The 14,188-nt window shown below is 43.0% G+C and overlaps 1 protein-coding gene across 4 annotated transcripts in view; it reads left to right on the forward strand.

The window, feature by feature from the left end:
- The window catches only part of HYOU1 (hypoxia up-regulated 1), a 25,565-nt gene continuing 11,377 nt past the window's right edge, over window positions 1-14,188 (forward strand). The window contains exon 1 of one of the 4 annotated variants that reach the window (XM_082411061.1): window positions 1-106. The gene's annotated coding sequence lies outside the window, so the exon portion shown is untranslated. Of the gene's footprint in view, window positions 107-13,565; window positions 13,787-14,188 lie in introns of those variants that run through there. The other 3 variants (XM_082411060.1, XM_082411059.1, XM_082411062.1) reach the window with 3 other exon arrangements.

Genomic DNA, 14,188 nt, shown 5'->3' on the forward strand with positions numbered 1-14,188 from the left:
TCCAGTCGCCTTGACAGCTTCCCCCTGCTGGGAGAGTGCGCGCCGCAGCTTGAGGCAGTGTCCCCAGCCTGCCGCTCGCTCCGCATTTTGCGGTTTTGCCGGCTCTGTAAGTGCCCTGGCTGAAATGCTTGTTAAGAGCTAGACCTTCACCTCTTTGAGCATCAGTTTCCTCCTTTATTAAATTCGCAGGCAATGAGGGATCAAGAATGAGGATCAAATGTCACGCGCTTTGTGAATTGTAACCCGCTGTGCCTAGGTGAATTACCTTCTGCCCTCATAGGACTGTTTTGAGGCCTAAATGAACCCGTGTATGTGAAACTGGTTTTTCGGCTGTAGAAGAGGAGAATTGAAGTTAGAGGTTTGTGTCTGCCACCAGATACGGATTGTGAACTCTAGTCAGTGTCTTATATTCGTTTTTGTGTCCCTCTGTCAGAGCGCGTGGCATGTAATGGGCACCTAAAACATGTTTCTTAAGGAAGCTGGGAAATACTGATGGGGCAGGAACTCCAAGAACCTGGCCTTTCTCTCGTTGCCATAGTGGCAGGGTATGGCACGTAAGCAGAGCACAGCAAAGAGCCTTGAAGCGGCAGCTCTGAGCACTGAGTGATTTAATGAGTGGTGTCTAAGACACTCCATGGTACCCACCAGTCCCAACTCGGGCTAAACCAGCTGTCCACGTGGAAAACTGCAGGTGTACTGTTTGTGTGCCACAGGAATCTACAAACAGGAGTGACACAGTCATTTGAGATAGTATGCATATGAAAAAGTGGCCATGTGGTTAGTATTTGTGAAGTTCATTTTTGCATCCTTACCCCCCACAGCTTTTTGTTTTCAGAGCATTTTACTCTTTATTCCTTCCCCGGAGTTCCCAGAGAGTAGGACCTGTATCTTGGTTACCAGGAACCAGGTCTAACAGAGCCTGGTAGATACTCCATGTTTGGTTGAAGCAATGAATGTGGATGATTTTCCTCTTATCACCTCCTCTCCTTGGTCTTGTTGACGGGAAAGGTAGTGTCCATTTGTCTAAAGAAATAAATGAGGGGAAGGCACACAGATTGCCTGATTTCCAGCCCAGATTTCTTTCTTCTTTGTCACACAGGTATTGGAACTAGTTCAGGATCTCAATCCGCGGGCAGAAGCACAAATGGGGAGTAGATGGGACCAGCTTTCACCTGCTGAGCGTATTCTGTACTATTCATTAGAATTTTTAGATCGTATGTTATGTCAGTTGTTAAGACTATGGATAATATATGTTAAAGGAAGCAAAGTGAAAGCAAAGAGGTGTGAACAGCAGAATGGCATCTTTGTTGCTGATGTGCGGCGTGCTCCCCCTACTGTCCAATGATAGAGGCTCAGCATCTTCCTTTGATGTCTGAACCTGGTAAGGCCCATGCGCACTGGATCGTCTTGTTGATGGGGGTACACAGGCAGATAACTGGCCCACAAGAGGACCCATGGCACCTCTTCAGACTTGCTGCCTTCCTTCCTTTCCTCTTTTTGACCAATACGTGTTCAGTACTAACTGTTCCTGGCGAGTTTGACCACCACCATAGGGACAGACATAAACAGGACTGACAGTATCCAGCCCTTAATTTCTTTTTTATAATTGAAGTATAGTTGATTTACAATGTTTCAGGTGTATGGCAAGGTGATTCAGTATATACGTATATTCTTTTTCAGATTCTTTTCCGTTATAGTTATTGAATATAGTTCCCTGTGCTATACAGTAGGTCCTTGCTGTTTATCTCTTTTATATATAGTAGTGTGTATCTATTAACTCCAAATTCCCAATTTATCCCTCCCCCCTTTTTCCCTTTGGTAACCGTTTGTTTTCTATGTCTGTGAGTCTATTTCTGTTTTGTAAATAAGTTCATTTGTATCTTTTTTTAGATTCCACATATAAATGATATCATATGATATTTATCTTTCTCTGATTTACTTCACTTAGTATGATAATCTAGGTCCATCCATGTTGCTGCAAATGGCATGATTTCATTCTTTTTTATGGCTGAGTAATATTCCATTGTGTGTGTGTGTGTGTGTGTGTGTGTGTGTGTGTGTGTGCGTGTGTGTATATATGTCACATCTCTATCCATTCATCTGCCAATGGACATTTTTTAAAAATATTTATTTATTTGGCTGTGTCAGGTCTTAGTTGTGGCAGGTGGGGTCTTGCGTTGCGGCACACAGGCTTCTCTCTAATTGTGGCTTGCAGGCTCTAGAGCGCATGGGCTCAGTAGTTGTGGCGCTTGGGCTTGGTTGCCCCGCAGTATGTGGGATCTTAGTTTCCCGACCAGGGATCGAACCCAGGTCCCCTGCATTGGAAGGCGATTCTTAACCACTGGGCCACCAGGGAAGTCCCTGTCGATGGACATTTAGTTTGCTTCCGTGTCTTGGCTATTGTAGATAGTGCTGCTACGAACATTGGGGTGCATGTATCTTCTTGAATTAGAGTCTTCATCTTTTCTGGATACCAGTCCTTAATTTCATATAGTGAATGATACATAACAAAGTGCTTTCACTTTTCATGGATTCTTCATAGCAACCATCTGCAGAAGTATCATTATCTCTGATGAGAAACAGAGTCTCAAAGAGGTTCAGGTGATTCTCTCTGGGCAAAAACATCAAAGTCCTGTGGAAATAAAACATGAGTTCTTCAGTTCCCTAACCTTTAACTAAATGGTTTGCTGGGGTGTAAAGCTAGGCCACACTTGTCAGAACACACACCGGGGTTTAACTTTTAGTTATGCTTGTCTGAATCCAGGAACTTCAGTATAGTGAGGAAGATAAGAAGGCTGACTACACAGAAAATGATCGAGTGTACAGATTCACTTACAGTTCTGCGTACTGAGAACTGGAGTTCTGAGGAGACTAAAGATGAAGAAGCAACGCAAGTCTTTAGCTTGAAATTAAAGAGATCACAACTCAGAATCAAGAATTGCCTAGCAATGCCCTTTCTTTTGCCCTTCAGCCAACTTCAGCCCATGATGTACAACAGTCATTTCCACTAGAGCAGAACAGGAACACTACTTGTGCTAGCTGCAAGCTTTTATTTTCTATCATTTCCCCCCTTCATCTGGCTCTCTGGGAGAAACCATTTTCTAGACTACTGGAAAGTCTGTTTTTTTTCTCTTAGCCCCTAAAAAGGCTAGCAGCAGTTTCCACTTTAGGAACAAGAAGGTCAACCTAAAATAAACTCAGAGGTCTTACAGTATAAGAGAGTCCAGGGCTCCAAGGCTACCATGAAACAGGAGAAAGAAGCAATTAACTGATTATTGATTGTGAAAATCTAGCCTACAAAAAGAGAAATTCCCCATGAACTTGGCAAAGCACTTAACCAAGCTTTTAACACTGCAATAGTGCACATCTTTTAGTTTTATTTCTCTAGACAAAAAACAAAAACAATAAAAAGTTAACTAATGTATATTTGGTGCTTAGGATGTCCCAAGCCCTGTGTAAAGCACTTTATTAACTTCTTTTTTTTTTTTAAGTTAGAAGAACCACTAAACAGGCTCTTTTTTATTCATTTATTTATTTATTTATTTGCACTGGGCCTTAGTTGCAGCAGGCAGGCTCCTTAGTTGTGGCTCCAGGGCTCCTTAGTTGCAACTCGCCCGCTCCTTAGTTGCGGCACACAGGCTCCTTAGTTGTGGCACATGAACTCTTAGTTGCAGCATGCATGTGGAATCTAGTTTCCTGACCAGGGATTGAACCCGGGCCCCCTGCATTGGGAGCGTGGAGTCTTATCCACTGTGCCACCAGGGAAGTCCCTACCGCCTTCTTTAATCTTGACACCAACCCTGTGAGGCACATACCAGCATGCCTCTTTAAATGATGTCGAAACTGAGGCTCAGGAGAGCTAAACAACTTGCCTAGAGTCACACAGGTAGGAAGTAGTGGGGTTCACAGACAAATCCAGGTCTGCAGACTCCAAAGCCCTGTATTCTGTGTGATCAGTTATTTTTTAAAGAGCACTCAAGTCCATAAATTTGTTCATAAGTCTCAGTCATTTTTCTATGTGATCATGAAGTCATAGAATTCAAGAACCCTAAAAGTCTTGCTTTCTCTCCTTGACACATAATAATCCCCATCTCAATGCAAGCTGAGAAATGTTCCTAAGCCTTTGTGTCCTCATCACCCCCCGTCATTTTATTAAAACTTATAATGCTGGGACTTCCCTGGTGATCCAGTGGTTAAGAATCTGCCTCCCAGTGCAGGGGACACGGGTTCAATCCCTGGTTGGGGAAATAAGATCCCATGTGCCACAGGGCAACTAAGCCCGCATGCCGCAACTACTGAGCCCACGCACCACAACTACTGAGCCCGTGCGCTCTGGAGCCCACGCGCTGCAACTAGAGAGAAGCCCCGTGCCGCCGCAACTACTGAGCCCACGTGCCACAACTACAGAGCCCGCGTGCCACAACTACAGAGCCTACGTGCCATGGAGCCCGCACACTGCAAAGAAGAGCCCGTGCACCACAACTAAGAACCAATGCAGCCAAAAATAAATAAATAAATAAATATTAAAAGAAAAAAACCCCTCATAATGACAAGACTTTATTTTTTTTCCTTTTGGCCATGCCATGCAGCTTGCGGGATCTTAGTTCTCCAACCAGGGATCAAACCCGTGCCCCCTGCAGTGGAAGCCCAGAGTCCTAACTACTGGACCACCAGGGAATTCCCACCAAGACTTTAAAAATGAATTAATATTCTAATGTTAGTAAGGATACAGGGGCTGTCATCCACTGCTGTTGGGGAGTGCATATTGGTAAACCTTTCTGGAGGGCAATTTGGCAATATGTATCAAATGCCTAAAAACCAGGATTTAAGGCCACATTTCCACTTTTATAAATTTATTTATTTACTTTTGGCTGCGTTGGGTCTTTGTTGCTGTGTATGGGCTTTCTCTAGTTGTGTTCTCTAGTTGCAGCGAGCAGTGGCTACTCTTCGTTGCGCTGTGCGGGCTTCTCATTGCCATGGCTTCTCTTGTTGCAGAGCATGGTCTATAGGCACGCGGGCTTCAGTAGTTGTGGCTCACAGGCTCTAGAGCGCAGGCTCAGTAGTTGTGGCGCACGGGCTTAGTTGCTCCGTGGCATGTGGGATCTCCTGGACCAGGGCTCGAACCCATGTCCCCTGCATTGGCAGGTGGATTCTCAACCACTGCGCCACCAGGGAAGCCCTCCACTTTTAGAAATTTATCCTAGGTAGATTATAAGGGATAGAGTTACATAAAAATTTATCAATAAATGTGTCCATTGCAATTTTATAACAGTACAGAGAACATCTTAATTGTCAAATAGTAATTTTGGTAATTTTAAAAATTAATTAATTTATTTATTATTTTTGGCTGCGCTGGGTCTTCGTTGCTGCACACAGGCTTTCTCTAGTTTTTGCGAGTGGGGGCTACTCTTCGTTGTGGTGCGCGGGCTTCTCATTGCAGTGGCTTCTCTTGTTGCAGAGCACGGGCTCCAGGTGCGTGGGCTTCAGTAGTTGTGGCATGCAGGCTCAGTAGTTGTGGCTCATGGCCTCTAGAGCTCAGGCTCACTAGTTGTGGCACACAGGCTTCGTTGCTCCGTGGCATGTGGGATCTTCCCGGACTAGGGCTCGAACCCGTGTCCCCTGCATTGGCAGGCGGATTCTTGACCACTGTGCCACCAGGTAAGTCCTTGGTAATTAAATATTGTATTTCTCTGTGCTATAATTCCATAAATATAGCCACTGAAAATTCTGGAGGGGAAAAATATGACATAGGAACCTGTTAAAAGAGTGTGTATCGATTGATATACATTATAATACTATAAGTGATTTAATCTAGAAAATGGAATTGTGAGTGGTTTTTATTCTTTTTTTTTGAATTTTATTTTATTTATTTTTTGTACAGTAGGTTCTTATTAGTTATCTATTTTATACATATCAGTGTATACATGTCATTCCCAATCTCCCAGTTCATCCCACCACCACCCCCTCACCCCCCTGCCACTATGCCCCCCTTGGTGTCCATACGTTTGTTCTCTATATCTGTGTCTCTATTTCTGCCCTGCAAACCGGTTCATCTGTACCGTTTTTCTAGGTTCCACATATATGCGTTAATATACGATGTTTGTTTTTCTCTTTCTGACTTACTTCACACTGTATGACAGTCTCTAGATCCATCCACGTCTCAACAAATGACCCAATTTCGTTCCTTTTTATGGCTGAGTAATATTCCATTGTATATATGTACCACAACTTCTTTATTCATTCGTCTGTAGATGGGCATTTAGGTTGCTTCCATGACCTGGCTATTGTAAATAGTGCTGCAATGAACATTGTGGTACATGTCTCTTTTTGAATTATGGTTTTCTCTGGGTATATGCCCAGTAGTGGGATTGCTGGGCCATATGGTAATTCTATTTTTAGTTTTTTAAGGAACCTCCATACTGTTCTCCATAGTGGCTGTATCAAATTACATTCCCACCAACAGTGCAAGAGGGTTCCTTTTCTCCACACCCTCTCCAGCATTTGTTGTTTGTAGATTTGTGTCTCCATACAAATTTTAAGATTTTTTGTTCTAGTTCTGTAAAAAATGCCACTGGTAATTTGATAGGGATTGCATTGAATCTGTAGATTGCTTTGGGTAGTAGAGTCATTTTCACAATATTGATTCTTCCAATCCAAGAGCATGGTATAGCTCTCCATCTGTTTGTGTCATCTTTGATTTCTTTCATCAGTGTCTTACTGTTTTCTGAGTACAGGTCTTTTACCTCCTTAGGTAGGTTTATTCCTAGGTATTTTATTCTGTTTGTTGCAATGGTGAATGGGATTGTTTCCTTAATTTCTCTTTCTGATCTTTCGTTGTTAGTGTATAGGAATGCAAGAGATTTCTGTGCATTAATTTTGTATCCTGCAACTTTACCAAATTCATTGATTAGCTCTAGTAGTTTTCTGGTGGCATTTTTAGCATTCTCTATGTATAGTATCATGTCATCTGCAAACACTGACAGTTTTACTTCTTTTCCAATTTGTATTCCTTTTACTTCTTTTCCTTCTCTGATTGCCATGGCTAGGACTTCCAAAACTGTGTTGAATAATAGTGGTGAGAGTGGACATCCTTGTCTTGTTCTTCATCTTCGAGGAAATGCTTTCAGTTTTTCACCATTAAGAATGATGTTTGCGGGGCTTCCCTGGTGGCGCAGTGGTTGAGAATCTGCCTGCCAATGCAGGGGACACGGGTTCGAGCCCTGGTCTGGGAAGATCCCACATGCCGAGGAGCAACTAGGCCCGTGAGCCACAACTACTGAGCCTGTGCGTCTGGAGCCTGTGCTCCACAAAAAGAGAGGCCGGCGACAGTGAGAGGCCCGCGCACCGCGATGAAGAGTGGCCCCCGCTTGCCGCAACTACAGAAAGCCCTCGCACAGAAACGAAGACCCAACACAGCCAAAAATAAATAAATAAATAAATAAAGGAGTTCCAAAAATAAAAAAAAAAAAAGAATGATGTTTGCTGTGGGTTTGTCATATATGGCCTTTATTATATTGAGGTAGGTTCCCTCTATGCCCACTTTCTGGAGAGTTTTTATCATAAATGGGTGTTGAATTTTGTCAGAAGCTTTTTCTGCATCTATTGAGATGATCATATGGTTTTTCTTCTTCAATTTGTTAATATGGTGTATCACATTGATTTGCATATATTGAAGAATACTTGCATCCCTGGGATAAATCCCACTTGATCATGGTGTATGATCCTTTTAATGTGTTGTTGGATTCTGTTTGCTAGTATTTTGTTGAGGATTTTTGCTTCTATGTTCATCAGTGATATTGGCCTGTAGTTTTCTTTTTTTGTGACATGTTTGTCTGGTTTTGGTATCAGGGTGATGGTGACCTCATAGAATGAGTTTGGGAGCGTTCCTTCCTCTGCCATTTTTTGGAAGAGTTTGAGAAGGTTGGGTGTTAGCTCTTCTCTAAATGTTTGATAGAATTCACCTGGGAAGCCATCTGGTCCTGGACTTTTGTTTGTTGGAAGATTTTTTTTTTTTTTTTTTTTGTTGGAAGATTTTTAATCACAGTTTCAATTTCATTCCTTGTGATTGGTCTGTTCGTATTTTCTATTTCTTCCTGGTTCAGTCTTGGAAGGTTATACCTTCCTAAGAATTTGTCCATTTCTTCCAGGTTGTCCATTTTATTGGCATAGAATTGCTTGTAGTAGTCTCTTAGGATGCTTTGTATTTCTGCGGTGTCCGTTGTAACTTCTCCTTTTTCATTTCTAATTTTTTTGATTTGAATCCTCTCCTTTTTCTTGATGAGTCTGGCTAATGGTTTATCAATTTTGTTTATCTTCTCAAGAACCAGCTTTTAATTTTATTGATCTTTGTTATTATTTTCTTCATTTCTATTTCATTTATTTCTGCTTTGATCTTTATGATTTCTTTCCTTCTACTAACTTTGGGTTTTGTTTGTTCTTCTTTCTCTAGTTCCTTTAGGTGTAAAGTTAGATTGTTTATTTGAGATTTTTCTTGTTTCTTGAGGTAGGCTTGTATTGCTATAAACTACCCTCTTAGAACTGCTTTTGCTGCATCCCATAGGTTTTGGATTGTCATGTTTTCATTGTCATTTGTCTCTAGGTATTTTTTGATTTCCTCTTTGAATTCTTCAGTGATCTCTTGGTTATTTAGTAACGTATTGTTTGGCCTCCATGTGTTTGTGTTTTTTACGTTTTTTTCCCTGTAACTGATTTCTAATCTCATAGCATTGTGGTCAGAAAAGATGCTTGATACGATTTCAGTTTTCTTAAATTTACTGAGGCTTGATTTGTGACCCAAGATGTGATCTATCCTGGAGAATGTTCCATGTGCAATTGAGAAGAAAATGTAATCTGCTGTGTTAGGATGGAATGTCCTATAAATATCAATTAAATCTGTCTGGTCTATTGTGTCATTTAAAGCTTGTGTTTCCTTATTAATTTTCTCTCTGGATGATCTGTCCATTGGTGTAAGTGAGGTGTTAAAGTCCCCCACTATTATTGTGTTACTGTCGATTTCCTCTTTTATAGCTGCTAGCAGTTGCCTTATGTATTGAGGTGCTCCTATGTTGGGTGCGTATATATTTATAATTGTTATATCTTCTTCTTGGATTGATCCCTTGATCATTATGTAGTGTCCTTCCTTGTCTCTTGTAACATTCTTTATTTTAAAGTCTATTTTATCTGATATGAGTATTGCTACTCCAGCTTTCTTTTGATTTCCATTTGCATGGAATATCTTTTTCCATCTCTTCACTTTCAGTCTGTAGTGTCCCTAGGTCTGAAGTGGGTCTCTTGTAGACAGCTTATATACGCTGTCTTGTTTCTGTATCCATTCCGCGAGCCTGTGTCTTTTGGTTGGAGCATGTAATCCATTCACGTTTAAGGTAATTATCGATATGTGTGTTCCTATTACCATTTTCTTAATTGTTTTGAGTTTGTTTTTATAGGTCCTTTTTTGTCTCTTGTGTTTCCCACTTGGAGAAGTTCCTTCAGTGTTTGTTGTAGAGCTGGTTTGGTGATGCTGAATTCTCTTAGCTTTTGCTTATCTGTAAAGCTTTTGATTTCTGTTGAATCTGAATGAGATCCTCACCAGGTAGAGTAACCTTGGTTGTAGGTTCTTCCCTTTCATCACTTTAAATATATCGTGCCAGTCCCTTGTGGCTTGTAGAGTTTCTGCTGAAGAAATCAGCTGTTAACCTTATGGGAGTTCCCTTGTATGTTATTTGTCATTTTTCCCTTGTTGCTTTGAATAATTTTTCTTTGTCTTTAATTTTTGTCAACTTGATTACTATGTGTCTTGGCATGTTTCTCCTTGGGTTTATCCTTCCTGGGACTCTCTGCACTTCCTGGACGTGGGTGGCTATTTCCTTTCCCATGTTAGGAAAGTTTTCGACTATAATCTCTTCAAATATTTTCTCGGGTTCTTTCTCTCTCTCGTCTCCTTCTGGGACCCCTATAATGTGAATGTTGTTGCATTTAATGTTGTCCCAGAGCTCTCTTAGGCTGTCTTCATTTCTTTTCAATCTTATTTCTTTTCATTCTTTTTTCTTTATTCTGTTCCACGGCAGTGAATTCCACCATTCTGTCTTCCAGGTCACTTATCCATTCTTCTTCCTCAGTTTTTCTGCTATTGATTCCTTCTAGTGTATTTTTCATTTCTGTTATTGTATTGTTCATCTCTGTTTGTTTGTTCTTTAATTCTTCTGGGTGTTTGTTCTTTAATTCTTCTAGGTCTTTGTTAAACATTTCTTGCATCTTCTCAATCTTTGCCTCCATTCTTTTTCCGAGGTCCTGGATCACCTTCACCATCACTATTCTAAATTCTTTTTATGGAAGGTTGCCTATCTCCACTTCATTTAGTTGTTTTTCTGGGGGTTTATCCTGTTCCTTCATCTGGTACAAAGTCCTCTGCCTTTTCATCTTGTCTATCTTTCTGTGAATGTGGTTTTCCTTCCACAGGCTGCAGAATTGTAGTTCTTCTTGCTTCTGCTGTCTGCCCTCTGGTGAATGAGGCTATCTCGAGTGGCTTTTATTCTTTGTTTTTCCTATGTTCCTCCAGTTTTCTTCAATAACCAGACATTTCTTTTGTAATTCTAAAAACATTTTTATAAAAATAGAAAAAAAACCAACTTATCCTGGTGCTTCTCCTGCCTAAGGTTACAGTAAAATCAAACCCTCTAGTCCTTTGTATGACACATACAAAATAATTTTTAAATTTTTTATTGAAGTATAACATGCAAACAGAAAAGTGTACATACTACAATCCATTGAATTTTCCCAAAGCCACTGCAACCAGCATCCCAAAAGCCTGCCCTACGCCCTCTTCTTACCCTGAAAGGGTAAGCATCATCCCAACTTTATCACTGTAACTTAATTTTGCCTGTTTTTAAACTTTATACAAGTGAAGTCATAAACTGTGTGCTCTTTGGCTTCTGGCTTCTTTCACTCAATATTGTTTGTGGGATTCATTTAAGTTGTTGAATGTAATAGTAGACCAATTGTTTTCATTGCTGTACAGAATTCCATTGTGTGAATCTACCACTATTTATTTATCTATCCAACTATTGATGGGCATTCGGGTAGTATTCAATTTTGGGCCCTTATGAATTAAGCTATTATAAACAGTCTCTACATTTGTTAGATATACACCTAAGAATGGGGTTGCTGGGTGACAACAAATTTTTTAAATTCTCCTGGATTATGTTCGCCATAATCAACATTGCCCTCAGCCCATAACATAATGTGCATGGTTTATAATGTATGAATGTGCTCTGGCTAATATATTCATTTTAGTCTTCTGTCAGTTTGGCACATGTTCTGCAAGATGGCAACTTTCTTCCCTTGGGTTTCTACACAGTGTGGGGGAAGGGATGTAGTCCTCAAATGTTATTACAGGTTATTCTGGAGAACTAGTGGAGTCAGCTGTCTTAGTTAATCTAAATCAGGTGTTTTACATTAAAAATTTCCCATTGTTTTACAACTTGCCCTTGTGAAATGCTATTCTCTTCTCTGGTCAGAGAACAAAACAGGTGACTTCCCAGAGCACTTGCACCTGCTGCACGTCCCAGGGGGACAGACACCCAGGTCGAGAAGCGTAGCTGCAGCAAACTGTGCTCCCACCAAGGGTATTCTGGGAGTGGGAGCTCACTTAGGAGCAGGGGAGACTGACTTTCTTACTCTTCCAATTAAGTCATTCAACAGGTTTTTAATAAGTGCATGAAACCATGAACATACTTGTTTCCCAACAGACTGACTCCTCTGAAGGAAGGGACAAGGTCGTCCCCATCTCTGGAATCCCAGCACCTAGCACAATGCTTTCAGACGACAGAGGGCCAATAAATGTTAAAATGCATACCCTGAAAGGGATGGAAAGAATCTACCCTACTGGATAGCTGGTCAAAAGTAGAGTCAGTTATTGAGAAACAAAATCTTTCTCTGTGGAACTGAAATGACAACTTCTGTGTTCATCAGTATGGCTAAACAACCCCCATGCTATAGAATGTTCTATAGCAGTAAACAAGGTGAATCTTTATGTACTGGTATGGAAAATGCTCCATGATTTATTTTGAGTTACCGAAAAAAAAAAAGAGAGCAAGTTGCAAACAATCTAATTGTATAACATTTTATCATTTAGAAAAAGACAACAGCTACATGTTTCAAAACACATATATGTAAATACAGAGGAAAAGGCCTGGAATGTTACACATCTGATAACAGCAGATACCGCAGACAGAGTAAGGTTGTGGATATTATCAAAGGGATTTAGCTTTATCTAGAATATTGGAACTTTTTTCAAGATTACATTTGTGTATGGTGCTCCAGTGGTTAAGACTTTGTGCTCCCAATGCAGGGGGCGCGGGTTCCATCCCTGGTTGGGGAACTAAAATCCTGCATGCTACACAACGTTGCCTTAAAAAAAAAAAAAATTACATTTGTGTATTATTTGTGTAATTAAACCGTTTTAAGCGAATTTCTATTTCTACCAATTTCTCTGCTACCTGAACACTGAACTGTTCTTAAAGGGAAGGAAAATAGACCTTTCCCTGGTACTGCCAGTAGGTTTATCTTCTAAGCATAGACACCAGACTCTCTCCCTAAGCCTCATAAAAAATGTAGGGAAAGGAACAGATAAGAGTTCCTTAACCAAGCCCTGGCTGTCATAGCCAGGGCCTTCACGAGAACCTTCTGTGAAGGAAGGCCAGGCGTCGATTTCGTGAGAGAGGCGACTGATACCACGTTTAAGAAAAGTGCGCTCATCTCAGTAAAACTGGGAAAAGAAAGTGCTCTAAGGACCGTGCATTATTTCTATGGGACTGCAAAGTACAGAAAGGGAAGTGAGAAGCGCCAATACCTGCCCGAGGTTCTTTAATTCAGAAAAAAAGGGAAGTGCACAAGCTTTAATGGAGGAGAAACAGGAGGTGGTGCATCTGTGCTTAACCAATTACAGCTTCACAAATATTAAAAGCGTCTCTTGTGTGTAGCGATTTGCAGTTTGGAATATTCCTTCTCATACAAATTAAAGAGTCCAGGCCAACTTCTGCCACGAAGACAAGCGTTATCTCCGACCCATCAGCGAATATCTCTCCTCTGGTGGTTTAGTTTCCTCAAAGAAACAAAGCGGGGTTGAGGTGGACTGAGACAGAGCGCAGCCATTCTCTGATTTCCAGCCAAAGCCAATACCGACCAACAAGCGAGCGCCTCTTCCGCGTGGCTGCGGAGGGGATGCCGATCCTTCCTGCCCCTCGGCCGGAGCTCCCAGGTGACCAGAAGAATAGGGCCGAGCGCGAGACCGCTCGTGCGCCTACTCGTTCCAAGGACCGGTCACTCCCGACCCGGGGAGTCAGACATCCAGCGCCGCGGCCGGAAAAGTCCCGGGAGCGCACCGGGACTGACGCTGGGCCGCGTGACGTGGACCAATCCACGGCCAGCATCGGCAGTTTTCCTCCAACTGGTTGACTGGCCCCTCCGCTGCCTCCCCGGTAGGGGCCGGAGACGGAGGAGGGGGCGGGCTTAGGACGTGGCCCAATGGGAACGCGCGCCGCGGCGGTGGGGGGCGGGGCCGGGCCCGCGGCGCAGGGCCGGGCGGCGGAGGCTCCAATGAGCGCACGCCGCGTCCGGGGCCGGCTGGTGAGCGAGACGCCGCCGGGAGGTTGGTGGCTAATGTAACAGTTTGTAAACCGAGGGGAGTTGTGAAGGGCGCGGGCTTGAGGGGCGCGCTGCTGGCCTCGTGGGTCCGTCCGCCGCCGCGTTTTTCCCAGAGCTGGGGCCACAGGAGCGGAAGCAAGAGGTAGCGAGGGTGGGGATGGCGATGGGGACCGGCCACCCCTCCTAGAGGAGGCAACGTGCTAGCTCCGGGGGCGGGCCGGTAGTGGTAGTGAGGATCGCACAAACGCCAGTGCGCTTGGCCCTGCATCTCGGTCCCCGGGGCGCCCCCACGTCTTAGGGGTGGACCAGGACCCGTTTCCGGGAGTGGGAGCCGCCGTCTTCGGCTGGTGAGGCTTAGGTGAACTCGGGGTGCTCGGTACCCAACGGCGCGGAACCTTACCGTTCCAGGCACAGCGTCTGAGTAGGCAGCGGGGCCTGGTATGGGATGGAGAAGGGGAGCGGGCGGGACAACCCGAGGGGATGCTGAGGATGAGACAGGCCCTTCTTCCATCCCAGCCTCCCCCAACGTCACCATCTCTCAGTT

Source organism: Balaenoptera physalus, assembly GCF_965194825.1.
Source record: "Balaenoptera physalus genome assembly, chromosome: 10".
NCBI lineage: Eukaryota > Metazoa > Chordata > Mammalia > Artiodactyla > Balaenopteridae > Balaenoptera > Balaenoptera physalus.